The 7975-nt window shown below is 41.1% G+C and overlaps 1 pseudogene; it reads left to right on the plus strand.

The window, feature by feature from the left end:
• The first annotated feature begins 3834 nt into the window (after positions 1-3834).
• On the plus strand, positions 3835-6615 carry LOC100400309 (RNA-binding protein EWS pseudogene; annotated as a pseudogene).
• Positions 6616-7975: the final 1360 nt, after the last annotated feature.

The following is a 7975-nucleotide window of genomic DNA, read 5'->3' on the forward strand; positions in this document are numbered from 1 at the left end:
TTCTGCAGTACTATATTTCATTAAATACTCACCTAAAAAGGAAATGGTGCCACTTCATACATGTGGGTCGTGAAGGCTGGTCTCAATTGTCTAGTGCACTGGACTCATTTTCTTTTTTGTGGGAGAGAGGTGCTCATTTTCTACCAGGTATTAATGAATAGGCAGGTTGGAAAAACAGAGCCGCTGCCTCTCAGCCAGAGCAGTTAAATCAACCTTGGCACACTGGGTAACTTGTCTCAGCCAAGCCACTCTTATCTCTATGTGGTCAATTAGAGGAATATCTCATGAGAAAAAAAGAAGAAAAAAGAATGATGTAATTTCCCTTATAGCCTTCCTGGCAGGATTTCTATGAATATTCATTACTGCACATGGGACTTTTTGTCAGATCTGGGCTTAAACATAGAGATACCTTTGTGCAGAAAGAATAATTCAACATGGACTCTGAATTTTTCTTAAGGAGGTATGAAATATTCAGAGCTTATATAAATTTGGGACATAGGCATATGCCGACTTGTTTCCAAATGTTTATTTTCTGCTATCTATCCATAATTGTCTAATTTGGGCAGTAACTATTTTTGTCTTAAAGTGAAAATATGCCTTCAAGTCAAGCAAAAATTATTATGTGCAATACATTTCAATTATTTTATAATAGGAAATATGTATTTTCATTAGGTAATATACTTATTTTTCAAACTTTCTTGTCTTTTTAAACTGGAATTTGATAAAGATGAAATATTTATGCTGTCATTTTCATTGTACCATTTGTTTAATTGTTTATTTTTACAAAACAAAGATTTCCCATGTCACGTTTTTAGAAATCTTGGGGGAAGAAATTTCAAAAAGTATTTTAAAGCACTGGTAAATATGTAACAAGTTATATTTTACATGTTTTAAAAATATGTAGCTGGGTGTGGTGGTGCATGCCTGTAGTCCCAGCTACTCAGGAGGCTGAAGCAGAGGAAAGCTTACACCCCAGAGTTCAAGTCCAGCCTGAGTAACATAGCGAGACCTGTGGCCTCTATGAAAAGAGACCAGGTTTTTTAAGAAATATATTTTTAGATAAATTAAGTCGGAGAAACTTAAATGATATTTCGAGGTCAAAGACAGAGCTAGGAAGAAAATTGGGGAATACTTTTAGGTTCTCCTTAGTCCTAACCTCTCTCCAGCTCCAGGCCTATATACAAGCTCCATTTAGATGTCTACTATCTCAGTTCTGTGAAGTTCCAAGTAGAACTCATCCTTATTTCCACCAGAACTGTATCTTCACTATTTTCTCCATTTAGGGCGGTGGTATCATTAGTCATGCAATTGATTAACCCCAAAACTTGGGTTCATTTTTTATTGTACTTTCATTCATCCATCCTGTGGCAAGTCATGTTGGTTTGACTTTCAAATTACTTTTCACTATTTTGCTGCACCCAGACTAGTCTGGTGCATCAGTACCTCTCACTGGGATCATTGCAATAGCCTCCACAATGGCCCATTGGTATTACTTTTGCTATTCTACAATTGAATTTTTTTTATTGAAATGAACAAACTCAGAACAAATCATTGCCCCATCAGAAAACCTCGGTAGTTAGAAGAAAACTCAACCCCCTTAACCTGGCCTGAGTGGTCTGTCCTTTGCTTTTCCCTCTGGCCCTGTCTCTTCCTGTTCTCTTAAGAGCACAAGTGCTTTCTGACTGGCTCATCAATCTATCCACAGCAGAGTGCCAAGCTCACGAGTAAGCACTTAATACATCTGTCAAATTTATGAACAAATAGTATAAGTATATTTTTCTGAGCCTAAAAACAAGTTCTCTTTTGCCTTGGTGACAATCAGAATTCAAACTAAATCTTTAGGTGGATGTTCCTGTGAGATTGTGGAATCAATCATCGGTGAATGAAAGTTTCGTGCAGTCAGGGCCTGTTGTGTCACCTGCACTCTGGTCTTTCCTTTAGGCTTAGATAGCTACAGCCAATCCTAAGCTAAGAGTGATTCAATAGCCTGAATTTTATCAGCAGGTGACTCAACTTGATGTTTCCTTAATACCAGCCCAACCCTGATCTTATACTCTTACACTTGAATTTCTATCTCATTTCTGACCCCAAGTTCATCTCTTGAGCCTTGGTTTGGTCACTGGATTTCTACTTACTTCCTTCTGCCTCAACAACTGCTCAGAAATTCCTTCCTTCCTAGTCCAGGACTCACCTAGATTCTCATGTCTGCTCCATTTGATCTTTATATCCAATGTCTTACTATATGGAATGATGCCATCGATCTTCTCTAAAACTGATTCTTGTTTGGACCCGATAGTACCAGAGCTATCTATGTGATGATGAATGAACGACCACAATGTTGGAACTAAGCCTTTAGAAAACATCCAGAGCTATTTATGCATAAATCGTGTGAAATCTCTCAAAAGTAATTAAAAAACAATTACAACAAAATCCCCATGGTGTTCAGTATTTGCATAGTCCCCAAATGTTTCTAGCTTCTTTAAAGAAGAAAAAAAGAAGTAGGGAAGTAATGCAGAACAGCTTCTCATGTCCTGAAACCTCACTTGTAGTTATGGACCAAGTGGGCAATGCTTAACACAATGCCCTTAGAAATTACTTTTCAAATATTGGAGCTCACCATTTATTCTGTCAGAGAACCTGGAGCCCACCATGACAGATGACAAATCTCTTTGTTTTTCTAGGAGGAGATTTATATGTTTAGACACATTCTGCTATTGGATATATTAATTTATGCCTTAAAAAGAATATAAAATTATAAGGATATAAATTATAAGGTTATAATTATAAGGATATACATTATGAAGATATAATTTATACAATTGCAGTTATCTTATTGGGAGTTTCTGCTAAACTTTAATGCAAAAACAAACCAAAATAACAACTCTATCAGTGTTTTTTAAAATTGAAATAATACCTTTGAGTATACATTTAAGTGCTATGATAACTTGGAAAACACAAAAACTGTAAGTTTCAGTGCTATATTATTGGGGATATATTTTACTGTTAAGGAGGAAATAGGAAAAAACAAAAATTAAATTATATGAAAAATTTTTATTCTATCTAGTAAACTTCACATTCCACAGTTGATAATGTACCATTAGCTGAGAACCACTAATCTAGAATTATTAAGTTACTCTTCTGGGTTATATTGTGATTCCTTAAAAGATGTCCAAGTCCTGACCTCCAGTACCTGTGAATCTTACCTATTTGGAAATTGGGTCTTTGTAGATTATCAAATTAAAGTGGATCATTAAGGTGGCTCTAGTCTAATATGACCGGTGTTCTTACAAAAAGGGACAATTTGGATACAGAGACAGATAAATTCACAGGGAGAATGCCACCTGAAGTTTGGGGTTATTTAACTACAAGCCAAGGAGCACTAAAGGTTGCCACAAACTACCAGAAGCTAGGAGAGAGGCATGGAACAGATTCTCACTCACAGTCCTCAGAAGGAAACAACCCTTCCAACAACTTGATCTTAGACTTCTTGGAGGCTATTTCAGTAACCTTATTTGCTTATTTTTTAAAGATGGAGTCTTGCTCTGTCACCCAGGCTAGAGTACAGTGGCACGATCTCAGCTCACTGCAAACTCCGCCTCCTGGTTTCAACAGATTTTTGTGCCTCGCGAAATCAGACAGTAGCCTATTTATCATGGTCAGGAGTTCTCTTTCAGTTGCTACCACTTCTCAAAGTCCCAAGCCTGTTCCAGCTCAGGATGACTTATTTGACGACAGAGTATTCTGGGGGCTTAGATCTCCTCTCATTTTGAGACCCTTGTCAGTCCTAATGAATTCTCTCTCATAGTAAACCATTAAGTTGGCATAGAGCCTGGGCAACATGGCAAAATCCCATCTCTACAAAAAAATAGAAAAAGAAAAAAAGAAAGAAACATGAAGTTAGCCAGGCATGGTGATGTGTACGTGTGGTCCTAGCTACTTGGGAGGCTGAAGAAGGAGACTCACCTGAGCCTGGGAAGTCAAGGCTGTAGTGAGTCATGATCTTGCCATTACACTCCAACCTAGGTGACAGTAGAGACCCTGTCTCAAAAAAAAAAAAAAGAAAAAAAAGTTGGCATAGATATAGAGCTGGAGGCAAGGTAGCTGCAACCAAGTGGTAAATGTTTCTGGCCGAAGAATGATAAAGGTTTTATAGATATTTTGTTCTAATGATCAAATGCATATTATGTGGCAGGAGCTCTTCATGTGTTATTTAATTTCTCACAACAACCTATGAGATTTGCAGGATAATCCACTTTACAGATGAAAAACTAAGTCTTAGAGAGGTGAATTCACTTACAGCTAAACAGCTAAGACAATAGCACAACTGGGAAGGGAACAGTCATTTAAGAGTGCTCTATTGGCCAGGTATGGTGGCTCACACCTGTAATCTCAGCACTTTGGGAGGCCAAGTTGCATGGATCTCCTGAGGTCAGGAGTTCCAGACCAGCTTGGCCAACTTGGCGAAACCCTTTCTCTAATAAAAATACAAAAATTAGCGAGGCATGGTGGTGGGTGCCTATAATCCCAACTACTTGGGAAGCTGAGGCAGGAGAATTACTTGAACCTGGGAGGCGGAGGTGGTGTTAAGCCGAGATCATGCCACTGCACTCCAGCCTGGGTGACAGAATGAGACTCCATCTCAAAAATGAGAGGGAACATGAGAGGGAGACAAATGTTGAAAGAACAAGGAGGAAAGAGAGAAAATGGCATCCACGGATTATAGTACCTATAGCCAAGCTGCAGCACAGCAGGACTACAGTGCTTACCCCGCCCAGCCCACTCAAGGATGTGCACAGACCACCCAGGCAAATGGGCGACAAAGCTATGGATCCTATGGACAACCCACTGATGTCAGCTATCCCCAGGCTCAGACCACTGCAACCTATGGGCAGACCATGTATGCAACTTCTTATGGACTGCATCCTGCTGGTTATACTACTCCAACTGCCCCCCAGGCCTACAGCCAGCCTGTCCAGGGGTATGGCACTGGTGCTTATGATACCACCACTGCTACAGTCACCAACACCCAGGCATCCTACACAGCTTAGTCTGTATATGGCACTCAGCCTGCTTACCCAGCCTATGGGCAGCAGCCGGCAGCCACTGCACCTACAAGACTGCAGGATGGTAACAAGCCCACTGAGACTAGTCAACTTCAATCTAGCACAGGATGTTACACCCAGCCCAGCCTAGGATATGGACGGAGTAACTACCATTATCACCAGGTACCTGGGAGCTACCCCATGCAGCTAGTCATCGCACCTCTGTCCTACCCTCCTACCAGCTATTCCTCTACACAGCTGACTAATTATGATCAGAGCAGTTACTCTCGGCAGAATACCTATGGGCAGCTGAGGAGCTATGGACAGCAGAGTAGCTATGGTCAACAAAGTAGCTATGGGCAGCAGCCTTCCTTTAGTTACTCACCCCAAACTGGATCCTACAGCCAGGCTTCAAGTCAATATAGTTAACAGAGCAGCAGCTATGGGCAGCAGAGTTTATTCTGACAGGACCGCCCCAGTAGCATGGTTGTTTATGGGCAGGAGTCTGGAGGATTCTCCAGACCAGGAGGGAACTGGAACATGAGTGGCCCTGATAACTGGGGCCAGGGAAGAGAGGGTATTTGATCATGCAGACAGGAGCAGAGGTGGGTGGGGAGTAGGACACGGTGGAATGGGCTGCGCTGGAGAGCGAGGTGGCTTCAATATGCCTGGTGGACCTATGGTTGAAGGACCAGATCCTTTTTTAGGCCCACCTGTAGATCCAGATGAGGACTCTGACAACAGTGCAATGTATGTACAAGGATTAAATGACAGTGAGACTTTAGATGACCTGGCAGACTTCTTAAGCAGTGTGGGGTTGTTAAGATGAACAAGAGATCTGGGCAACCCATGATCCACATCTAACTGAACAAGGAAACAGGAGAGCCCAAAGGTGATGCCACAGTGTCCTGTGAAGGCTGCCATGGAGTGGTTTGACGGGAAAGATTTTCAAGGGAGTAAACTTAAAGTATCTCTTGCTCGGAAGAAGCCTCCAATGAACAGTATGTGGGGTGGTATGCCACTCCGTGAGGGCAGAGGGATGCTACCATCACTCCATGGAGGTCCTGGGGGATTCATGGGTCACATGGGAGGCCGTGGAGGAGACAGAGGAGGCTTCCCTCCAAGAGGACCCCAGGGTTCCTGAGAGAACCCCTCCAGAGGAGGAAACATCCAGCACTGAGCTGGAGACTGGCAGTGTCCCAATCTGGGTTGTGGAAACCAGAACTTCGCCTGGAGAAGAGTGCAACCAGTGAGAGGTCCCAAAGCCTGAAGGCTTCCTCTTGCTCCCGGGTGGAAGAGATGGCCCTGGTGACATGTGGGGAGGAAGAGGTGGCCTTTTGGCTCATGGTGGTCCAAGTGGAATGTTCAGAGGTAGCCATGGTGGAGACAGAGGTGGCTTCCATCATGGCCAGGGCATGGACAAAGGTGTCTTTGGTGGAGAAAGATGAGGTGGCCCTGGGGGGGCCCTTGGACATTTGATGGAACAGATGGGAGGAAGAAGAGGATGACATGGAGGACCTGGAAAAATGGATAAAGGTGAGCACGATCAGGAGTGCAGAGATCGGCCCTACTAGATGCAGAGACCCCGCAGAGCTGCATTGACTACTAGATTTATTTTTCAAACCGGAATTTATAATTCCATATTTATAATGTTGGCCACAAGATTATGATTATTCATTGTCTGTACTTTAGTATTTTTCACGATTTGTGAAGAAAGATTAAAGTAAGTTAAATGATTTAAAAAAAAAAAAGGCTCTATTGCCTCTCTACTTCCCTGTCTCCCAGGCCGAGGAGTAGATGTACAAGTGAGCCTTCCTCTGAAACTCCAGCTAAATGGCAATTGTTCAGAAATGGATTTATTCCATATGCAATAGTTAATAATATTGTACGATTGTCCATTTATTGGTAAGTTGTCAGTGAGTCAAATTTCTCAAGATTAGCACCTTAAGAGGATTAAAGGAAAACCAGCTCTAAGGAAGGCATATTAGTTATAAAAAGTTGAGGTAGGAAGCAAATGAACTTATCTTCAGAGATTTAATCTCTTTAAGCATGAAGGAAGCACCTACCTCGATTTCTTAGTTCCTCCTCTAGAGCTACTTTCCTGACAGAGATAGGAATGTAGGATAAACTGAGGTGTCCTCTTCCTGATGCTGAAGCTAAGATTTTCATCTTGCTAGGGTCTGTGAAGCACTCTCAGGCTCAGCAGGAAAATATTGAAGTTAAGTTTTCCCTCCCCTTGTGAGCTTTATCAGATTTTCATGCTGCAGAGAACAGTGAATATGCAGGAGAGGACGCGATAAATGAAAAGCCCCCTTGGGTGAAGGGAAGGTGTGATCACCACCAGCACTCTAGTTTTTCATTTCTGCTGAATGAAAAAGAAATGGTGTACTAATTTGTGCATAATTGTTGTGTCATAAGGAAAACATCCTACTGGATTTGTACTTATTCCAAGGATAAAGGAATCTCTTCTTAACACTCGTTGAATTCATTATTCAACTTAATCATTTTAAGTTTTCATCCTTTTTCTTGAAGAAAAGAAGAGGAACAACAAGAAATAACATTTGGGTGCTCTTTTACATAAAATAATTTGATATGACTTTTTGATAACACCTGGGAATGAACAGACATCAAGATAGTTTTAGACATCTCCCCATTATTTGCATGTACCAAGAAGCTAGTGATCAGTGCAAGAACAAAATAAATCAAAACTCAAAAAAATATTATGGATTTAAAATAAAGTATTTATTTTTAAAGAATAGGATTTTTGTGTTCAGAATGATGTAAAATTGGGCCACTAAAATCTTTTTTATTTCCTTATCAGCTAGCATTTAAAAACCAAATTTATATGTACACAAAGTTGAATTGGTCAATTCATCCTGTCAAGATTTATGAAGACCCCAGTGTCCTTCCTCAATTTAGGGAAAGCTGGTTAT

This window comes from Callithrix jacchus, chromosome 9, assembly GCF_049354715.1.
Source record: "Callithrix jacchus isolate 240 chromosome 9, calJac240_pri, whole genome shotgun sequence".
Taxonomy (NCBI): domain Eukaryota; kingdom Metazoa; phylum Chordata; class Mammalia; order Primates; family Cebidae; genus Callithrix; species Callithrix jacchus.